This window comes from Plecotus auritus (genome assembly GCF_963455305.1).
Source record: "Plecotus auritus genome assembly, chromosome: 10".
NCBI lineage: Eukaryota > Metazoa > Chordata > Mammalia > Chiroptera > Vespertilionidae > Plecotus > Plecotus auritus.
The window spans coordinates 36,027,966-36,051,044 of NC_137785.1; the positions used below are offsets into that span (position 1 = coordinate 36,027,966).

General features: G+C 48.9%; 1 pseudogene across 1 annotated transcript; it reads right to left on the minus strand.

Moving 5' to 3' along the window:
• Positions 1 to 77: 77 nt before the first annotated feature.
• Positions 78 to 11,022, minus strand: LOC308235991 (nucleolin-like; annotated as a pseudogene). The gene is made up of 3 exons: positions 10,853 to 11,022; positions 8,663 to 10,423; positions 78 to 276 (listed from the first exon to the last, which is right to left on the minus strand). The product of its transcript is annotated as a nucleolin-like (transcript).
• Between the last annotated feature and the right edge of the window lie 12,057 nt (positions 11,023 to 23,079).

Sequence of the window (23,079 nt, forward strand, 5' to 3'; positions counted from 1 at the left end):
TCATTGATCAGCTAACAGAGTGAAAACACCAGAGTCCTTTCTTTCAAAGAAAGAGGGAAAGACAGAGATAGGAGAAACTATTCAAACTTTGTCTTCTTTCCTTGTGGCTTATGGTCTCCTCCTCCTCCTCAGAAGCCTCCTTGACTGCCGAAACCTCCCCAGCCTCTGCTACCAAATCCACCTCAGCCTCCTCTGCCACCACCTCTGCCTCCAAAGCCACCTCTGCCTCCACCATGACCCCCGAAGCCACCTTCACCCTTAGGCTTGGCCCAGTCCCAAGTGTTAGGTCAAGGCGGGCCGGGGGTGGGGTGGGGGCGGGAGTCCAGAGCCGATGCATGCAGCCACAAGGTAGATGGTGACACAGATAACTGGTGCCTTCCTAGACCCCCGGCCCGAGGCGGAAATTCCACACCGCTCATGCCCTCTGCCCTCCCCCCACTAAACAGCTGTATAAAAGAAGTACCGACACTCCCTCTTGGTGCGAACTTCACTGGCCCACCCTTGGACCAGCTAATTTCACCTGGGAGTGCAAGATTAAAACCTCCCCCTTTTAATCGGCCGGACTCTCTGTCTTTTGTCTCCTACATCACGAATCTCTCATTTGGTGCCGAAACCCAGAAGGGTGCGAGCATCCCATTTGACCGTTCATGGTCCGGGGTGCCTCCCTCTTTTCTCCTCGTGGCTCAGGACCCTTAGGCCCCTCCCCCCCAGCTCGGCATCGGCATCAGTAAGTCCCAGCCCATGCCAATTCCTGGTGGTCGTTTCTCCCGCGTCTCTGTCCCTCCAGGAGGGGTTCCGAACCCAAGCAGGCAGCGGAGATGTTCCTGTCCCTCCTCGGTTCTCCGGCCTTTTGGCCTCCTTCCGGACCCCAGGAGGTAGGGAGACGTCCCCTGCTGTCCCTCGGGTTCCCGTCCGTAGCCTTGGCTCAATGACTGGGACACTGGTCCTTAGCCTCGGATACTGACCCCAGGTTTTAGTATGGGCAATCAAAAATCTAAACCGGATCCTAAGACACCTCTAGGGTGTCTCCTCACCAATCTGGCTAAGCTAGGTCTGTCCCAGTATCTGCATCCTAAATGCCTCATTTACTTCTGTAATGTGGCATGGCCTCAGTATGAATTAGACCATGGATCAAAATGGCCTTAGAATGGGACTTTCGACTTCAACATCCTCACTGACCTTAGTAATTTCTGCTGGCGAGCCGGGAAGTGGCCCGAGGTCCCATATGTCCAGGCCTTTTTTTTATCTGCGCTCCCGTCCCTCCCTCTGCTCCTTCTGTTCCACAGCCCAGGTTCTCCTAGCTCAAGAGAAACCCCCTCTGCCTACTGACACCCCTCCACTTTCCACCTTATCTGAACCCCCTGAGAATCTTTCCTCCCCTCCGACTCGTCCACCTCCCTACCCCACAGCTCCTTCTGCCCTGCCGTCTGTTCCCTCCCTTCCCCCATCCTCACTCCCCAACCTCCCTCTGCCGCCCCCTCCCCCAGCACCTTCTCCCTTACCTGCTGACCTTCCCCTTCCCCCACCCCCTCCTGCTTCCCCAGTCAGCAGGCACACCCGCTCCAGGGCTCCTCCTCTCCTCTGCCCCCTCCGGGAAGTTGCAGGGGCTGAGGGAGTGGTCAGGGTCCATGTTCCCTTCTCTCTGTCAGATCTCTCCCAAATTGAGAAGCGGCTGGGGTCCTTTTCCGCCAACCCCCGAAATCAAGGAATTCCGATACCTTTCTCAGGCCTCTGACCTCACCTGGCATGACATCTATGTCATTCTCTCTTCCACCCTGACATCAGATGAAAGGGAAAAAGTCTTAGGATCAGTAACGGACCACGCAGATCAGATCCACCTTACAGATGCCTCTATGCTGGTGGGGGCCCAGGCCGTTCCTCGTCAGGAACCAGGCTGGGAGTACCAACTAGATACTCCCAAAGGGCGAAAGGGTGCTGACGTTGTGACCAGATGCTCCAATGCCTGATAGCTGGCCTACAGGCTGTTTCCCACAAGGTAGTTAATTTTGACAAGCTGAGGGAAGTTACTCAGGGACCAGATGAGAACCCCACGGTCTTCCTTAACAGGCTGATTGAGGCTCTGACCTTATATACTCATCTGGACCCTGGGTCCCCGGCCGGAGCAACAGTTTTAGCCACTCACTTCATTTCGCAGTCGGCCCCAGATATTCGAAAAAAGTTAAAAAAGGCAGAGGATGGCCCTCAGACTCCGGTCCAGGATCTAGTGAATATGGCATTTAAGGTTTTTAATGCCCGTGAGGAGCAGGCAGAATCAGATCGGGAGGCCCGCCTTCAACAAAAGGTGAATCTGCAAACCCAAGCCTTGGTAGCAGCTCTGAGGCCGACGGCAGCCACGCATGGTCCCAAGGGAACTGTGTGTGGTGGGGGTGCAACGAGAGGACGGATGCCACCTGGAGAATGCTTCAAGTGTGAAACGAAGGCCACTGGGCAAAGCAGTGCCCCCAGCCCCGGGCTCCAACCAAGCCCTGCCCGGCATGCGGTCAAAACGGCCACTGGAAAAGTGACTGCCCCTGGAAAAGTGACGGACCCTTTGTGTCTCAGCATAGAGGGGCCACCCTTCCAGCTCATGACCCACCGCGGGCCATGCTGGGACTGGCTGAAGACTGAAGATGCCCGGACTCGACGACCCCCATCACCCTCACCGAGCCCAGGGTAATGCTCAAGTAGTGGGTAAGCTGGTCTCCTTCCTGATCAATACGGGGGCTACCTTCTCTGTCCTACCTTCCTTTTCCGGGCCACTCTTCCCTTCCACGATCTCAGTCATGGGTATTGACGGCAAATCCACCTGCCCACTGGCCACCGGGCCCCTTCCCTGTCTCCTTGACGATAGCCCTATAACCCACTCGTTCCTAGTCATGCCTTTGTGCCCATGACCCTTTTAGGACGGGATATCCTCACTAAACTAGGGGCCACTCTGCAGCTCATTCGGAGCCCTTCAGCCTCCCTGCTTCTTCCGCTCCTGGCCCCCTCCCTTCACGGGAACGCCGATCCCCCACTGCCTGTGTCCCTTGTCGACCCAAAAGTATGGGATACCTCTACCCTGGTGGTTACTAGACACCATACCCCGGTCAGGATCAGACTTAAGGACCCCACCTCATTTCCCTCCCATCCCCAGTTTCCTATCTCTCTAACTCATCACCAAGGGCTCAAACCCCTCATTACTAGGCTTCTGGGGAAGAGTCTCCTCATACCTATCGACTCTCCCTGCAACACCCCCATCCTCCCTGTTAGGAAGGCAGATGGGACCTACCGGCTGGTGCAGAACCTCCAACTAATCAATGAAGCGGTGGTCCCCATCCACCCGGTGGTCCCCAATCCTTACACTCTCTTTTTCCGCATCCCATCTGGCACCACCCACTTTTCCATCCTCGACCTCAAGGACACCTTCTTTACCATTCCTCTGGATACAGACTCTTACCATCTGTTTGCATTTACTTGGGAGGACCCAGACGAGCAGGTAGCCTGCCAACTCACCTTGACGGTTCTGCCCTAGGGGTTCAGAGACAGCCCTCATCTGTTTGGCCAGGCCTTAGCCAGAGACCTCCAACAACGCTCATTAGAACCCAGCATTCTTCTCCAATATGTAGATGATCTCCTTCTCTGCAGCCCCGCTTTAGACATTTCTTGGAGGCAGACAGCTGGCCTCCTCAACTTTCTAGGGGACAAAGGATACCGTGTGTCCCCTGCCAAGGCGCAACTGTCCCCCACCGTCACTTACTTGGGGATCTGTCTGACACCCAATTCCTGAGGACTGACAGTTCACCAAGCACAGGCAATACGAGACCTACAGCCTCCCTCTTCTGCGGAACAGATCTTGTCCTTTCTAGGGCTGGTAGGATTCTTCCGCCATTGGGTCCCAAACTGCTCTCCTAGCTAAGCCCCTATACCAGGCCGCTAAAGAAACACCAGTAGGTCCCCTCTCCTCACCCTCCCTCGTTCGCCAGGCTTTTTCTAAGCTCCAGGATGCCCTTCTGGCATCTCCCCCTCTCTCTCCCGGACATCTCTAACCCTTTCCAACTATTTACTGATGAGAAACAGGGAATAGCTATGGGGTCCTCACCCAGCCCCTAGGGCCAGCCTTCACCCCCGTAGCCTACCTGTCCAGACAGCTTGATCCCATGGTTCGGGGACGGCAGCCCTGCCTCCAGGCTCTGGCTGCAGCCGCTGCTCTCACCAAGGAGGCCCAGAAGATCTGCCTCCAGCAACCCTTACAGGTCTTCTCCACCCATAGGCTACATGATCTTCTGTCACACCTATCCTTATCTCTCCTTGCCCCCTCTCGCATGCAGGAACTCCATCTCCTGTTCCTCGAGAGTCCTGACATCTCCCTAACTCAGTCCCCAGCCCTGAACCCGGCCACTCTCCTTCCCGCTGCCTCCACCCAACCTGTGGCAATGCACTCCTGCCCCAAGGTCTTCGAGGCCCTCACTCAACCTCGCGGGGCTGGGGGGACTCTCAGATCTTCCTCTCTCTAATCCTGACTTAACTCTGTTTGTGGATGGAAGCTTGTGCCTAGACCCCCAGGGGCATTGGAAAGCCTCCTATGCGGTAGTAACACCCAAGTGGACCCTGGAGGCGGCCCGGCTCCCAGAGGGTACCACCTCTCAAAAGGCCGAGCTCATTGCGCTGACCCACACCCTACATCTGGCCAAAGGGAGGAGGTTAAACATATATACAGACTCCAAATATTCCTTTCTGATAGCCCATTGCCACGCGGTTATTTGGAGGGAGAGGGGCTTTCTCTCCACTAAAGGCTCACCTATTATCAATGCTAGACTCATAACCCGCTTACTTGATGCCTTACAGCTTCCCTCCCAGGTAGCCATCATGCACTGCCGAGGCCATCAGACTGACTCCTTGATGGTTACACGGGGAAACGCCTGAGCAGACGCGGTAGCCAGAGGCTTAACTCAGGGTGAAGGGTCCCCAGCCCTGGTCCTGTTCCTTTCCCTTCCCTCCATTACCCCTCAGTATACAGAAGAAGAAAAAAATAAACTCCTACAATGGGGAGGCTCTTCTGGTCCTGAGGGATGGATCTTCATAAATACCAAGATCGCCCTTCCCAAGGCTCAGGTAGGGGCCATTGCCCAACAGGTCCACCGGTTATTGCACATTGGACCGCTGGCACTTTGGAGGTTCCTCGAACCCCTCTTCACCTCACCCACACTGCGAGAGGCAGTCATGAGTGCCTGCTCCTCCTGCTCCACATGTGCAGCTGTCTCACCCCAGGGAGGAATGTGCCCCACCTTTCCTACCCATCAAATGAGGGGACACCTTCCAGGGCAGGACTGGCAGGTAGACTTCACCCATATGCCTCCCCACAAGAAGACCAAATCTCTGCTTACCATGGTAGACACGCTGACAGGGTGGGTAGAGGCCTTCCCTACCCGCAAGGAAACTGCTGAGGTTGTGGCTGAGACCCTAATAACACACATAATCCCTAGGTTTGGCCTCCTCACCTCCATACAATCAGACAACGGCCCAGCTTTTATATCAAGGGTCGTTCAGCAGGTTAGCACCTCTCTTGGCATCTCCTGGAAACTGCACATACCCTACCCCCCACAATCATCGGGTAAGGTCGAGAGGGTCAACGGCCTCCTTAAAGACCATCTAACAAAACTCTCTAGAAATTCGCAGCTCCTGGCCGGACCTCTTGCCCATGGCCCTGACCAGAATCTGGGCTACACCAAGGAGCCCCACTTTCTTAAGCCCTTTTGAACTCCTATATGGGAGACCCCTCTTGCTCAACCATCGTCTCCCTACTGACCCTCCTCTCCTGGCTACTTATCTTCCATACCTGTCCTTACTCAGGCAGTTACTCCGGGAACACGCTGACAGGTTTCTGCCCAGGCCAGAACCAGCCGACCAAGGCTCCCAAGGACTAGCCTTCCAGCAGGGGGACTCACTCCTCCTTAAGAATCTACATCCCAAGGCCTTGGAGCCCAGGTGGACGGGACCTCACACAGTAATCCTCACAACCCCCACCGCGGCCAAACTACTTGGTGATCCATCGTGGCACCACCTCTCCAGACTCAAGAGGACCCTGGAGCAGCATGACTTCTATAAATGTGAGGTGTTGGGCCCCACTAAGGTCTGCCTTAGCCGCCCTCCCCCTTCTCCTTCTCCTCTTGGCAACCTACTGTAAGGTTTAATCAGAGATGTAAGACTTAACCCGACCGAAACCAATAAGTTGACCAAGACAAGCAGGTTAAAGCGAAAAATCGCATTTATTGAAAGCTCTCGGGTGAGGTCCCGCGGTCCGAGAGCACAGGCCGGGGGAGTCACACTTATTCACCGGTGGGCTTCACCAGTGGGCTTAGAGAAAATGAATTCAAATTCTAAGCAAGGTTACAAGCAGAACTTCCCTTTTTATTAAAGAGCCAGCCCTATGTGCACTTAGTGGTTATCTCGCTGCTGGCCTTGAAAACAACACAGTTCTATCCAATTAAAAAATGCACCTGGCATGGCATTGAAATTATGGGCATATCTAGTCTCTGGCCTACAAGGTCAGACAGCTTAAGTTTATTTTCCTCATTATTCAAGCAGGCTAGAAAGCAAAGTTTGTAAAGTTCCTGCTTTCCCAGCCCCAGACCTTACACCTACACCCACCACCACCTGCTTATGTGTGGAGGTTCAAGGTCCGTGAAACCTACGACCAGGACAGCACACAAGTCACCCGGCAGGTGGGATCTCAGAACTACCCTCTGGTCAGATGCCAGGCGGAGATCCTGATTGCTGTTGACCTCCAGTCAGTGTCCAACGGTGGTCGACCGTATGTCTGTTTTGCTTACGACCAGCGGAACCCAGGTGTAATCAAGATGTCAACACCTATGGGGGTTGCCGCTGGTCAGGCTGTGTCATCCATGATGCCTATAATAAGGTCAGGTCTGGCCCCTTTTTTCTGGAAGGACGGGACCTTCAACATCAGGGTCCGGGACCCCTGGGATCAGCGATGGGTTGTGGGCGTTATGGGAAAACTATATGGGGGTGGTTGGAGCTCGACCCCTTCAGGGACCATCTACATCTCCCGGGAATATGTCATGGCCCAGGAGGCCCAAATCCAGGTCTCCAACAGCATCCTACAGTCCAAACAGTCCCTTAAAGGGAAGCTGCCTGATTCCCCCTGGGGTAGAAGTCCTGTCTTCTTCGCTCCAACTTATCCAACACACTCTACTATTCCTCAACGAGACCCACACCCTGCCCAATGTCTCGCACTACTTTCTATGCATCTCTCTCCAAAGACCTTTGCTGGCTGCCGTCCTGCTCATGACTCCTCCAGGAACTCAGGGACACGGTGAATGTCAGCCTCCCCTGGCTGGCATTCCCCTCTGGGAACCTGAAACTCCAGAACCCACCTTGCCCCGCGGATATGCTACCAAACCAGCAATCCGGTAACTGGGGGACGGGTCACTTGGAACTGTACCCAAAACCACACTGCAGCCAGTCCCACCAAGGCCAGCCCGGGTACCTTCTTTTGGTGCAACAGCACCTTAAGCAACTGCATCAACTCCTCTGACCCCCGGCCTTGCTTTGTGGTCACAGTAGTTCCCCAACTAACCTTGTATGGATAGTCGGAGCTCGCCTGGCTGCTCCCTTCACCCCACCCCCGGGCCCGCCGGGCCGCCTTCCTCCCTGTCATGTTGGGGGTAAGTATCGCTGCCTTGGTAGGCCTAGCTGGGGGGCCCTCGGGAACAGCATAATCTCTGCTCAGGATTTCAATGACAAACTCCAGATAGCCCTGGAGTCTACTACCGCCCCCTCAGCCTCCCTGCAGCGGCAAGTAACATCGGTAGCCCAAATAGCCCTGCAGAACCGACGGGCCCTAGACCTTCTCACTGCAGAAAAAGGGGGACCCTGCATGTTCCTTCAGGAAGAATGCTGCTGCCTCATCAACGAGTCTGGAGTGATGGAGGAGAACGTGCAGACCCTGACTGAGCTGAGTGAAGAACTACGTGCAAGACACTCCCGGGACAACTCTCTTTTCAGCTGGCTCCAAAGCCCTTTAGCTACCTGGATCCTACCCCTGATAGGGCCCCTAATTCTCATCTGTGTCTTTTTTTCCCTAGCTCCCTGCCTCCTCAAATTCATCCGCTCGCTGATCGCGGAAATGTCACAGGTGACTGTAAACCAGCTCCTGCTCCACCCCTATACTCGGCTGCCCTCCGACCTGCCTCTGCCTGACCCTGGCCTTTAACATCCCCCCACCCTCTTTGCCCCTGGTCAGCAGGAATTAGCCAGGACGATTTCGGTGCCCCCTATCACCAAAAGGCCGGGATGTTAGGTCGAGGTGCGGGGGGGGGGGGGGGGGGGGGGGGGGAGTCCAGAGCCGAAGCATGCAGCCTGCAGCCTCAAGGTAGATGGTGACACAGATAACTGGTGCCTTCCTAGACCCCTGGCCCGAGGCGGAAATTCCACACTGCTCATGCCCTCCGCCCTTCCCCCCCCCTCCCCGCCGCCCCCCCCCCCCCCCCCCCCCCCCACTAAACAGCTGTATAAAAGAAGTACGACACTCCCTTTCGGCTCGAACTTTCTGGCCCACCCTCGGACCAGTGAATTTCGCCAGGGAGCGCAAGATTAAAACCTCCCCCTTTTAATCGGCCGGACTCTCTGTCTTTTGTCTCCTGCGTCGCGAATCTCTCACCAAGTAACTTTGTTTCCATCAATTTCACCATCTTCCATGCCTCTTTGGCGGCTTTGGCATCTTCCTCACTGTGAAGTTTACAAAACCAACCCCTTTGAAAGAGCCCATCTCCCGATCAATGACTATCCTTGCCTAGACAGAGCCATCAAATGACTCCTTCAGTGTCTCTTCCATAGTATCCTCAGACAGACCTTTGACAAACAGAGTTTTGGATCGATGGCTTTTTGCATTAGGTGATCCTCTGGGTCATTGCAGTTCCAGCCTGATTGCTCTGCCCTCGATTTCTCTTTTATTTCAGGAACTTAAAGCTTCTTTAGCATCTTCAAATGAAGCAAATTCTATAAATGCATACCCTTTAGATTTGCCATTTTGGTTCTGGGGCACTTTGATAAAAGTTGCCTTCTCAAATACTTCCTGAAGAGTTTCTTCTGTTGCACTGTAGAAAGGTTGCTTAAAACCAGAGTTTTTGATTCACCCCTTCAAGTGCTGTTCTTTCCACCTCCATGGTCTTGATTTTGACCTTCTCTCAGTATAGTACAGAGAAATGGATCGCCTATCTATTTCTGTTCCCTGCTTTTCTTCCAAGGTTTTCCTTGCATCAGTTTCTGTCTTAAATGCAATATAAGCAATCCCTTTACTCTTCCCATCCTTGCTGACTAATGTGATCTCCATAGCATCTTCAAACACTTCTTTTAATTCATCCTGAGTAACTTTACCATATAAGGCAGATTTTTTTTTTTTTTTGCCAAAAGTGTTCTTGCATCTCAATCTTTTTTACTGTCTTTTCCCTTTGGTTTTTCTAGTTTAATTTCACTGCCAAAGTCTTTTAAAACAGTGAGTTCTAAGGCTTTTTCCAGGTCCTCTGCAAATTCCAAATCCACATAGCCAAACTTCCTGGACACACCAATTCTGACATCCACAGCAGCAAGATCATTTTTAGCAAAAACATCACTGATACCCATTTTTAACCAGGAGCAGTCTTGCTGAAGTTCAGGTTTCCAACAAAGAGATTGAAAGCCATCATTGGCTCTGTGGCTTCCACTTTCTGTTTCTTGGCCTCAGGAGCAGCTTTCTGTTTGGCCATTTCCTTCTTTCATTTTCCAGATGCTTCTTTGACAATTTCTTCCTCCTCCTCTTTGTCGTCCTCCTCCTCTTCCTCATCATTATCCTCTTCATCAACTTCATCGTCCTCCTCTTCATCTTCATCCTCAGCTGTGCTCTTAGCCTTCACAGGAACAGCTTTTACGGGAGCTTTCTTGCCTTTGGCTGATGCAATCTCCATAGGTTCTTCTTCAGAGTCATCTTCTTCTTCATCCTCATCTTCATCTTCATCACCATCTTCATCATCCTCCTCATTATCTGAGGCAGGAGCAGCAGCAATAGCTTTCATCACTGCTGGCTTAAATTCATCCTCATCTTCATCCTCATCCTCCTCACCATCATTCTCCTCCTCTTCACTGTCATCATCATCTTCCTCATCACTGTCTTCCTTCTTGGCATTCTTGCCGTTCTTTGCTCCCTTGACTGGGTGGCTCTCCCTTCTTACCAGGAGTTGCTACCAGTGCTTTGCCTGGTGTGCCTCCCTTCTTACCAGGTGTGGCTAACGCTTTGGCTGTAATTACTGCCTTTTTGTCAGGGGTTGGCATAGCCACTGCCTTTTTGCCAGGGGTGACAACCGCTTTCTTGCCTGGTGTGGCAACTGCAATCTCTTTTGTTGGGGAAACCATCACCTTCATTCCTGGAGTTGTGGTAGCCTTCTTTTTTTTTTTAAATTTAAATTCTTTATTGTTTAAAGTATTAGATGAGTCTCTTCCCCCCCCCCCCCCATTGACCTCTCCCCGGCCACCCCACCCCCAAGCACAAGCCCTCACCCCTCTACTATCTGTGTCCATTGGTTTTGCTCATATGCATATGTACAAGTCCTTTGGTTGATCTCTTACCCCTCACCTCCCGCCTTCCCTCATAGGTAGTACAGTCTGTTCGATGCTTCTATGTTTCTGGTTCTATTTTTGTTCATCAGTTTATGTTGTTCATTATGTTCCACAAAGGAGTGAGATCATGTGATATTTATCTTTCTCTGACTGGCTTATTTCACTTAGCATAATGCCCTCTAGTTCCATCCATGCTGTGGCAACTGGTAAGAGTTCCTTCTTTTTTACAGCAGCGTAGTATTCCATTGTGTAGATGTACCTGTGGTAGCCTTCTTGCCTTTTTTTCTGAGGAATGATAACCTCTTCTCCACTGCTTTCATCTTCTTCATCTGACATTTCCTCATCTTCACTATCTTCTACCTCCTTTAGAGGAGGAGTCATTTTCTTGGGGTCACCTTGATTTTTACCAGCCTTTGTGAGTTTCACCATGACAGCGGCTTATGGCGGTGGAGTGTGTGCCCAGAGGAATCAAAGGGCGTCAATGGTGGCCACTGATACTGAAGAACCGTAGCGCGTACGTTTCGCTACCAGCTAGAGCTCGAGACTTCATTGGTTGAGTCTTGTATGTGCCCTTAATGGGGATTGAACATGCAACCTTGGGCTATCGGGATGATGTTCTTACCAAGTGAACTACCCAGCCAGGGCTAATTAGCTGTGTTTTTTCTAAGATGCCTCTTATAAGCAAGGTATCTTAGAGTTGATGAGATAGGGTGTATGAAAAGGCTAAGAACAGAGCCTATAGCACAGAAAGTGCCAGGTAAGTGTTAATCAGTGTCATTACTAATTGCTTCTTCTGAGCAACATCCTTCTCACTCTTGGGGGAAGGTCCCTCAGGAAGACAAGGTTCTCTCTCTCTCTCTCTTTCTCTCTAGTGTCTTGTCTGTCTTTCTCCCTATCTCCTGCTGAACTCAAACAAGGAGTAATGTTGTATTGGTGTTGGCAGCCTTCCAACAACAATGTGAGGATGAAACTGAAGCTAGGGATCACAGAGTAGGGAAACACAAACCTGGGCTGCCAATGACATCACTGAGCATCTGGACAGACCATCAAATCTCTGTATGTTTATTTGCAGCCCAAAGCATTCATTGATGGAAGTTGTATGCGTATGTGGGTGTACAAGTATGAGTGAGTGTGTGTATTTGTAAACATTTTCCCTGAAACACTGGTGGGTTCTGAGAGTTCTGAACATGAGCTGTTTTACTAGTGTTTTTATTTGGCCCCTGGCCCACTCTAAGCCACCTACGGGAGTATTCTCCCAGACAGGCCTCTTTCACCACCTCATGCTACAGATGTCTGGGAAGCCCAGTCCAACAGTCTGATTGATGGGTAACCAGGATGTTGTTGTTCAAAAGTGCTCAGAGGCGCCTGGTACCTCATCTCCCTTTGACATAGCAGCAAACTCTTCTGTCTCCAACCCCGGAGGGCTCTGACTTTATTACCTCTCCTCAGACACCCAGACAATCATTCCTATCTTCTCTTCTATATCTCTAGGCCAGTTTCCCACCTTCAACAAAACAATCTCTCTGGAAATTGTCTCCTATTTCCTCCCAGAACAGCATCTCCCTAAGAGTGGAACACACTAGTGAGATCTTAGGTGGTATAAAAAAAGGAACATTTATTTTTTCAAAGAAAAAAAGTTAAGGAGTGATATAAAGTTACCCTTTAACTAAATTAAGTCTAAAATTGATTTAAAGAAGAATAGTAAGTAAATAATAGTTGAAGTACACCTCAAATATGGCTAAAAACCCCAAATGGTACCTGATCCACTGAGGTTTGAGACACTTGGCCTTAGAGAAACTCTGCACTATGTTTCCCCAGGTGATAGCCCCAATTTGTGTGGTTTGGACACAAACTGAGGCTATCACCTGGGGAAACAGTGCAGAGATTTATCCTCCTTCTTTCTTGGGTCTTCTTTTCATATGCATGGGTATCCAACACCTAGCTGTCCCAAATGAGGGTTGATAGTGGTCACCAACCATCCAGATGTCTCTGTGAGAAGCATCAAAGAGATTATATTTACACTAGAGACCCGATGCGCAAGAGTAGGCCTTCCTTCCCCCTGCTGCCAGCACCAGCTTCCCTCTGGCACCTGGAACCTGGGCTTCCTTCACAGCCCCAGCTTCATCCAGAAGGACATCTGGTCTAATTAGCATATTACACTTTTATTATTATAGACTAGAGTCCCAGTGCACAAAATTTGTGCATGGGGGTGTGTGTCCCCAGCCCAGCCTGCACCCACTCCAATTGGGGACCCCCTCGGGGGATGTCCAACTGGCGGTCGGACACCACTCTCACAATCTGGGACTGCTGGCTCCTAACCACTCACCTGCCTGCCTGCCTGATTGCCCCTAACTGTCTCTGCCTGCCTGCCTGATCGCCCCTAACTGCCCTCCCCTGCCAGTCTGATCTCGCCCCCAACTGCCCTCCCCATTTGGCCTAATCTTGCCCCAACTGCCCTCCTCTGTCAGCCAATTTGGTTCTGATTGATCAGTTTTGATGCCAGTCAGCGTCAAAAGCTCCACCTCCTAAGCAGCCATTGGCTCCTCACAGTTGACCCAGATTTTATTGTGATTGGTCAGTTTCTATGCCAGTCAGCATCAAAAGCTCCGCCTCCTAGGCAGCCATTGGCTCCTCACAGTTGACCCAGATTTGGTTCTAATTGGTCAGTTTCTATGCCAGTCAGCGTCTTTGGGCCTATCAATGGGGCCTGATCAGAAAGGTGGGGCTGCTCAGCAGCCCCCATGGAGGCCTGGAGAGAAATGGAGGCTTGGTTGTTGGCCAGGCAGGGAGAGAAAGAGAGGCAAGTTCTGATCAATGGCTGCCACAGAGGCTACGGATCAGACCTTGCCTCTCTCTCTGCAGGCTTCTCTCCGGGCCTGATCCGCAGCCCCCTAGGCAGTCAGTGCTGACTTGGGGCACCTACAGCAGCCCCAGTCAGTGCTGGGTCCTCACAGCAATGCAGCACTGACTTCCGGACTGGTTGAGCCTTCGGTAGTAACGGTAGTTAGGACCCTGGCTCTTTAATATATAGACTAGAGGCCCGGTGCATGAAATTCGTGCACGGGGGGTGGTGTCTCTCAGCACAGCCTGCACTCTCTCCAATCTGGGACCCCTCGAGGGAAGTCTGACTGCCCATTTAGGACAATCCAGGACTTCTGGCTCCCAACTGCTCGCCTGCCTGCCTGCCTGATTGCCCCTAACTGCTTCTGTCTGCCAGCCTGATCACCCCCTAACCACTCCCCTGTCAGCCTGATTGATGCCTAACTGCTCCCCTGCTGGCCTGATTGCCCCTAACTGTCCTCCCCTCAGGCCTGGTCGCCCCCAACTGCCCTCCCCTGCAGGCCTGGTCATCCCCAACTTCCCTCCCTTGCAGGCCTGGTCACACCTAACTTCCCTCCCCTGCAGGCCTGGTTGCCCCCAACTGCCCTCCCCTGCTGGCCTGGTCACCCCTAACTTCCCTCCCCTTCAGGCCTGGTCCTCCCTTGATGGCATGGTTGCCCACAACTGCCCTCCCCTGCTGGCCATCTTGTGCAGGTCATCTTGTGTCCACATGGGGGGGGGCCATTTTGGACCACATGGGGCGGCCATCTTGTGTGTTGGAGTGATGGTTAATTTACATATTAACTCTTTATTATATAGAATGATTCAAAGTCAGCTGCAACTCAGAAAACTTCTGGTGAAGTAGCATCTGCAGGTAATGCTCACAGTCATGTTTCTTAATGCCCATGGAAGCATGGGGGTGGGGGTGGTGGCTATGGAGTACTGGGTTAAGCTGTGAAATCCAAGACACCAGAGTTTAGGTCCAGGCTTTATCACTGACTAGTTATGTGATATGAACAAACTACCTAATCTCTCTGACCTCAGTTTCCTCATCTGTAAAGTGGAAATGACTAATAAGGAAACATACTTCCTATGCTGTGTGCACTCAGTGAGATAAGGAATATACAATACTTTGAGTGCTTGAAATCAACAAGGGAGGATAGAGAGACAAGTTAGGTGACTCCAGGAGGAAATAATTGGAATGTGGGATGCTGTAAAGAGCACCTACCTTGGACTTCTTCAAAAAGTCACATCATAGAAAATAAATGTATGTCTATGTGGGAAACTGTTCTAAACTCAAAGGGAATACCGGTACATAACAACCAAGGCCATGTCTAAATCTTGGTTGAATCGTGATTGGGAAAACTTAGAAAGGAAGGGGGAGGGAGGAAGGGAGGTAAGGGAAATAAAACCCACTATAAAAGACAATCTTGAGGCCATTAGGGAAATTTGAGATGGACCAAGTAGAAGGTAATATGGACTTAGGTGGGATGATGGCAGTACTTGAGTCAGAGAATGACCCAATTTTTAGATGTGTGCTTAAGTATTTAGGGTGAACAGTCATCATGTCTGCAACTTACTCTCAAATGGCTCAGAAAAAAAACAAGAACAAAGCAAACAGGGCAAATTATTAATAATTATTAAATCTAGATGGAGGTAATAGGTGGTGTTTATAATACTATTCTCTCATTTTTCTGTATGTTTGAAACTTTTTAGTAAAAAAGGTTTTGTCCATCAAAACACCCATTGTGACAATGGATTCTACTGACCCAAGGCAGGGCTGGAAACCCATTGGGGTGGGGGGGGGGTGTTCAGAAGAGATGGGACTCCACTTGATGCTCAAAGTTTCTATTGATGGTAGATCTCCCTGCTGAACTAATGAACATGTTGCCCTCCCCACAGCCAAGCCCCTTACCCCTACCTTAGAGAGCCCCATTTTTTTCAGGTATCAGTCAGCAACATTCTCAGGGAATTGTTTTCATTTGAGGTTGGGATGTCCAGGTCTGTGGGAAGAATGATTTCCTCCTGCTTGATAAAAACTGAGGTATATACACCCCCTTGAGTTGGAGGGGTTCTGAGATTGGGAGGGGCATGATGAGGGGGACTTTGGGATAAGGCAATGCTCTATTTCTTGGTGGTTACATGGGTGTCTGCACTATAGTAATTCATTTATGCTGTATAGTTATGCACTTTTCCGTGTGCATAACTATACAGCATGTGGCAGAGTTGAGTGAAGATACAGTCATGCAAGAAGCTCTGGAGCCATCTTGGTACAATGAAAAGGCTGGTCCCAGGACAGATGCCACCATGCTGAGGGGGAGGAAAGAGAAAAATGGCCAGAGATGCCCCTTGCTGCCATCACTGAGCCACTGCACTAACCGGGTGTAGCCCTGCCTCAACCCTCCTGGTTCTGAGGGAGCATAAATGTCCTTATCTTCAGAGCCTTTTGGAATTGGATTTCCTTTTGCCTCATCCCAGATCATCTTGGGCATCATGTTGGGGCTCTCCAAGACCACCTTTGGGTTTGGTCATTCATTAGGTGCACAGTTTGTTATAGTTTGTTACAATAAAAGGATCCAAAGCAAAATCAGCAAAGGGAAAAGGGGGAGAAATTCAAAAGAAATCAGGCACAAGCTTTCCAGAGTCCTTTCCCAATGCAGTCACACTGGATGTGCCTAAGTCCCCCAGCAATGGCGTGTGGCAACACATGCAAAGTGCTGTCTACCTGGGAACCCAGGAGTCCAGAGTTGTTGCCATGGTCTGCCACTCAGGCACACAGTGCTTGAATGCCTGGCCACAGTAACTGGAACTCCAGAACCCCAGAAGGAAAGCAGGTGTTCAACCACAAAGGACCTTGTTTGCACAAACTATCTAGACAGATGGTTGGTGTGGTTTAAGACCCCAAGCATGCAAGACACTTATCAGAACATTTAGAGAGCCTAATTCCCAGGTGCTGGCCAGGGGCCAGTCATGACAACAGGCCCTTCTTGAGAATGTGCAGCATTTGAGCAACTCAGATCTGCTGAGTTAATTCTTTTCTGCATAAGTATTATCATGGTCCTCATTTAAAAAATATATTTTTATTGATTTCAGAGAGAAGTGGAGAGGGAGAAGGAGAGGGAGAGCTAAACACATCAATGATGAGATAGAATCATTGATCGGCTGCCTCCTGCATGCCCTGCACTGGGGATCAAGCCCCCAACTTGAGCACTGGGGATCAAGCCACAGTGGCTGGCCATTATCCTCATTTTTTAATTTGAGGAAATGGAGGTCCAGAGGAGTTAAGAGATGCACCCAAAGTCACCCAGCTAATAAGTGGTGGAGTTCTTAAGTCCTTGTGTTTCTGCTTCAAATGTCTCCTTTCAAGTTGGTCACGCCTCTAGGGCCCCCTGTCTGGGTCAGAGTAACATGACTGTGGGCTGGCCTTGGCTCAGGGACCTGCAGTCTACATGCTTAGAACATCTGGAGGTTCCACTGAAAATGCCTTGGAATCAAAGAGGGCAAATCTCCAAAGGGAAAGGAAAGGAGGAAGACCAGGCAAAGGGATAGACATGTCAACAAATTTCTCGAGGAAGAAACTTGTTTGGGAAGCCATTGCCTCTGGAACGGTGAGAGGGGACCCTGGGTCATGGCCTGCAGAATGGGCCTGCAGGACGAGCAAGGTGAGGCCAGGTGGGAAGTGGGAGGGAGACAGGAAATCAGGGGCTTCACTGGCTAACTGGCTGCTCACACCCTCTGCCTTCCTGCTCCTCCACACCACAAAGCCCAGGCAGCACAACATTTGAACCCAGGACCCCAAAAATAATGAGACTATTTTCTACAGCAATGCTTTAGGAATTGTGGTAGAGAGACCCATTCCTGGAGTGGCTGCTGCTCCCCAGGGGTGCTTGGGTTTTTGTTACAGGGATTAGGGAGAGCACGAGGAGGCCAAATGTCCCATGAGGTGGCCCATAGTGTCCCAGATAGTCAGTCCCATGAGACATTGGAGGTAAAGAACCTAATTCTAGTTACCCAGACTCAATACTGAGCTCCATTTTACTCATAAACATTTACAATTTTCTAGAATGCAAATACTGGTTAAAACAAGGGGGGGTTATCTTTAGCCAGTTGCTCAGTGGTTAGAGCGTTGGCCTGGGGACCAAAGGGTCTTGGGTTTTATTACCAGTCAAGGGCAAATACCTTGGTTGCAGGTTCAATCCCAACCCTGCCCCCATCGGCTCCGGGAGGCAACCAGTCAATGTGTCTCACAGCCATGTTTCTCTCTATCCCCCTTCCTTCCCTCCCTTCTATTTTCTCTAAAAATCAATGGAAAAAAATATCCTCAGCTGAGGATTAAAAAAACCAAGGGAGGATTGTGCATTGTTTACCGTTTTGTTCTTTGAATCGCCAGTACAGTGTGCCGGGGTCTGTTTTCATTTGTGGTACTCCAGACAGCATTCTCGAAGATTCTGCCCCTAGTACAGACCCTAAACCCCATAATTATGTTTTGCAGTTTAATCAGACTGAGCCTTTCATAATTATATTACAAATAACTTTACTCTTATTCTTCCTTTGTATTGCAATGAGAACATTATCTTGATTAAATTTTTTTGTATGTGGGTAGGTTACATTATCCATAAATTTCATTACAGGGTAGTAAAAAGAGCCTATAAAAACATTTATTATAACACTAATCTATGGCGATAAATATCAGAACAGCTGTTATCCCTGGGTGTGAGGGTGGGTGGTGAGAGGACTGACAATAAAGGGCCACAAAAGAACTTTCTGGAGTGATAGAAATGTCCTCTACCTTGACTGGGTGGTATACAATTGTCAAAAGTCATCAAACTGCATATTTATAGTGGGTGTATTTCATTGTCATAGTAATGTAAATTATACCTCACTCAAACTGAATACAAAACATAAATTTTTAAAATATATGAATAGAAAATTTTAAAATACACATTTGTTATAGAAAGAAGGCTTTGGGCCTGCTAAGGCCTTGAAATTAATGAAGTGGATTTGGACAGGCACTTAACACAAAAGTGAGAAAGAACAGAACAGCCTACCTCAGCCAGCTCTGCTGTGGACAATGCTGGGTTGGGCATCCTACATAAGATATATAAAACTTTCAGCTTAGTAATAGATGCAGAGATGTGTGTTTGCTGAGTTGTAATGTAAACACTTTTCTGATTCTGAACTGTAGGCAAGAAAGTTTGGAAACCACACTCTAAAATAGGAGTCACTGGATGTTCAAAATGATCAGTAGTCTTTTTACATAATACCCACTCAGGGCAAAGGTTTCAAGTGGTGGTGCCTGTCACATAGTCTTCTTGATAATTCCTGATTCTTCTACAACGATGACGACATTATTGAATGTGACCACATTATCCCAGCTTTACCTGAGAAGCCTGCCGATGAGGAGCTTGTGTTTGCAAGATAATTTAATGTGTTTCCAAGATAATTAAACGTGGTAGCTTAAGTTCTCATAACAGGAATTACAGGGGAGGGAGAGAAAGGGTGGTGGGCTAAGAAATTTAAACCTTGATTTTTTTTTTTAAGAATAGTTTATTGACTTTTAGGGAAAGGATGGGGGAGGGAGCGAGAGAAACATCAATGTGAGAGAGAAACATTGATCAGCTGCCTCCTGTACTCCCCCTACTGGGCATGGGGCCTGCAACCTGGGCACATGCCCTTGACCAGGATTTGGACTGGCAACCTCCTGGTGAACCAAGTGATGCCCAACTGAGTCACACAAGCCATGGCTAAATTTTCATCTTTTATAGAGAAAGTCTAAATTTGATCAATTCAGAATAATACTACCAAAATGAGGAAAATACAAATTGTATCACACACTAAGGGCCAATTTCCCTAATATGTATATAAATTTCCCACAATCAAGAAGGCACAATTCCATGGGGGAAAAATGCACAGAGAATATGAACAGGTAGTTCCTGGTAAAGGAAATAAATGTGGCTCTTCAATATATGAGAAGATAGAAGACATGACTTGAAGTATAATAAATACAGACTGAAACAATACTGAGATATCATTGTTTAATAAATCAAATTGGTAAGCACAAAAAGGTTGGCAACACCTGTATTGGCATGATCCCGGAGGGTGGGGTGAGGGGGGAGAACACACATTGTTGGTGAGAGTGTCAACTGGTAGACAGCTTGCGACAGCATTAGAAATGCACCTACTCTCTGACCCAGAAATTCATGTGTAGGAGAATGGCACATGCAGAGAGTACAAAAAGACACGTGCACGAGGTTCGTCATTACAATACTCTGAAATAGCAAAAGATAGGGAACAACCTAAATATCCCTCAGTAGGGAATTGGTTACGTAAGTCATGGTTCTCCCAACACAGCATGATGTGAAGTCATGAAAAACAAATCTATCAATAGTTCCTCACTGTCACCAATGACCTCTGTGTTGCTAAATCCAGAGTTCAATTCTTTCAATCACCTTGTTCCATCAGCAGCATTTTTAAAAATATGACAGAGAATCATTGATTAGCTGTCTCCTGCATGTCCCACACTGGGATCAAACCCGCAACCCCAGCATGTGCCCTGACTAGGAATCAAACTGTGACCTTCTGGTTCATAGGTCAATGCTCAACCACTGAGCCACACTGGCTGGGCTACAAGCAGCATATGGCATGGTTAAGCAATCCCTCCTTCTTTTTTTGTTTGGCTTTCAGAATAGCACGCCTGTTGTATGTTCCTTTGATACAGGATTTTTGGACTGGAACACGCGGTGTTCCCCTGGGCTTCCCTGGATTCTTTGTCTGTCGGAGTCAAAGAATGAAACCACGGACGAAAGGTGGTATAGCAAAAGTGGAAATTTATTGAAGAACAAGTACAGACTCCCACACGGGGAGGGAAAAAAATCTCAACACAGACTCCCACATGGGGAGGGGAAGAGTCCCACCGAGTTCCTTTTTCCCTGGTTTATAAAGACTGCAGTTTTTGTGCCTCGATATCCCCTCTATTGGTCACTGTTCCCCTTTGATTTGGTCACTATATAACTCCTGAGCTCAAAGGTAAAACCTCACATGAGACATGTGAGGCCCTCCTTCTTTATTTTGTAAATATAGACCTTTGGCTACTCCCAGTTCCCTTATCTTATGGAAATGTAACTTCTGCTAGCTCCCTGCTCCCTTGTCATATGGAAATGTGCCCTTTTGCAACTCTGTAGCCCTGTGTTTTTCCATGGACCCCCTTAATTTAAAAATTCCATAAATCTGCCTATTTCACTCCTAAAAATTCTTATTTCACCTTCTCAGTTTCTTAAGACTTGGTTCTTGGTCCTGACCTCTTCCCATTGGTGCTCACAGCCAGTCTCATGGCCTTAAATACCATTGGTAAGCTCTTGGCTTTTAAATTTCTCTCCCCAGCCTGATCTCTCCCCTCCATTCCAGACTCCTCATCCAACTGCCTGTTTGGCATCCTCATTTGGATGACTAATAGGCATCTCCAGATGAACACATTGAAAACCAAATTCCTGATTTTCTTGCCCAAATCTTTTTTCTCTGCCCTTAGTGAAAGGCGACTCATCCTTCCAGTTGCTCAAGCCAAAAACCTTGGGGTTGTCCTTTATTCTTTTGTTTCTCTTCCATTCTCTATCCAATCTGACATCAAATTCTGTCAATTCCACCTTCAAAATCTACTCAAAGTATGATCACATTTCACCACCTCCATCCTCTCGCCATACTTGGTCCTGTCCATTGTTGACTCCTGCCTGTATCATCTCAGCAGCCTCCTCACTGGTCTCCCTGCTTCTATCTGTCTCTTTCTTGTGTCCACCTGAGTTGATAAAAATAGATCCTTCCCAGGATTTGTCACAGTAAAAATTCAGAATTCTGGGGACAAAAAGATTTAACAAGCTTTGGGATGTGTGTTGGGGGGAAGGTGACAGATCGTCATCATCATCAACAACAAAGGATCAAAAAACAGAATGGGTTTAGAGCTTTCAAGAAGAAAACAAGGAGAGCAATGCCTTCAAAATTCTGAAGGAAATTTCTTTCTGTTCCTGAATTCCTTAGCCAGCCAGACATCAATCAAGGAAGTTGAAGACATTTTCCGATGTGCAAACTCTCAAAAATTGACCTCCTGAGAAACCTTTCTTAAGAAGCTAAAGGATGTGCTCCACCAAAATGACAGCATCACCAAGAAAGAGGAAGGACTGGGGTTCCCAACACAGGAAATAAGTGAGGGGAGTCCCCAGGGTGATGGAAATTCCAGTGTGCCAGCTGGGTATCAAGGTTAGAGGCCAACCAGTCCAAATAGGCCCAGGTGACTCAACAGTCATATTGAGGGCTGTCATCACCAGCAAGCCAACCGCCATTGTACTGTTCTGTTTTGATTTTTAACCTGAAGAGATAATGGCTAGGGAAGGCGAACTACGTTTTTTTCTCTACTTGCCTTGTCCTGACCATGATGGAGACACTGTTCTCTCTCCGGATCCACTGAGGATGCTCATTTCTCCACCACTAAATGTGCTGCTTGGCTCCCACTTGTGAGAGCTTGTGGGAGGCTGGAGTATTCTCAGAAGTGGAAAACACAGAGCTGAATATATTCCTGCTGGCCATGCAGAACATGGCCCACATTTCAGCCCTGACAGCTACTCTCATTTGTGGTTAGCCATGTGCTTTCTAGGATTCACTCATGTCCTTGCCCACTCCATTTGCCAGAAAGGGTTTGCTAGACTCTCAAGGTAAGTTGACACCAGATTTTGACCTGGATATAGTCCGGCTCATCCTCTCCCAGTGACTTCTATTTAAGAGTGGACAGCCTAAAAACTCAACCATATAGTGGAAAACAGGTAAAATCTAAATAGTATGTAGTCTAATTAATAATATTATACCAACATAAATTTGTTAGTTTTTCCAAATGTACCATCTATATATATAAAGGGCTAATATGCTAAGTGTCCCTCCCACTGTCTGACCGTTCGCTATGATGCACACTGACCACCAGGGGGTAGGTGCTCAATGCAGGAGCTGCTGTGACATGCACTGGCCGGCACCACGGACCTGGCACTGACAAACCAACATTCGGCTTCCCCCAAGTGGGACACAGGCCCTGCCATCACACTGGAGCAACACCCCACCAGATTGCAGCCAATGCTACCAAGACCCCATTGCGCAAAATGTGGCCCACAGCCCAACCCAGCCTGGAAATGGTTGCTGTGGGCTCCGGGTGATGACGTCACATAGCAATGCCTGGCTTCCTCTCCCTAATGACTAGCCTCCTTGGAGTTTCTTCAGCCCAGGAACACGACTTGCTTTATAGCCAGGTGGAAACATTTTACACTTTAACCAAATATTTGTTAAGTGTTTTCCCATGCCTCATCTCATTTGATCCTCACAGAAGTCCTGGAGTAGGTAGATAGAAGACTCAGTGGAATCCTGTTTTCATTAGCCGGAAAATGATGGAGATTTAGAAAGTTTAGAAACTTGATCCAACTGAAAAGAAGAAATGGTGGACCTTGAATATGACTTCATGTTTTCTCACTGTGCAGAATATAGTCAAACACTGCTACAGTTAAATATTTTACCCTTTGTTCTCCCTGCGTTATCTACAATAATAACCTGCTTTGTGTTGATATTTACTGCTGTTTTGCTGACAATTACTTGAAAGAGAAGTTGGGGTGCTTCACTGGGCTGGAAAAGGTTTAGCTA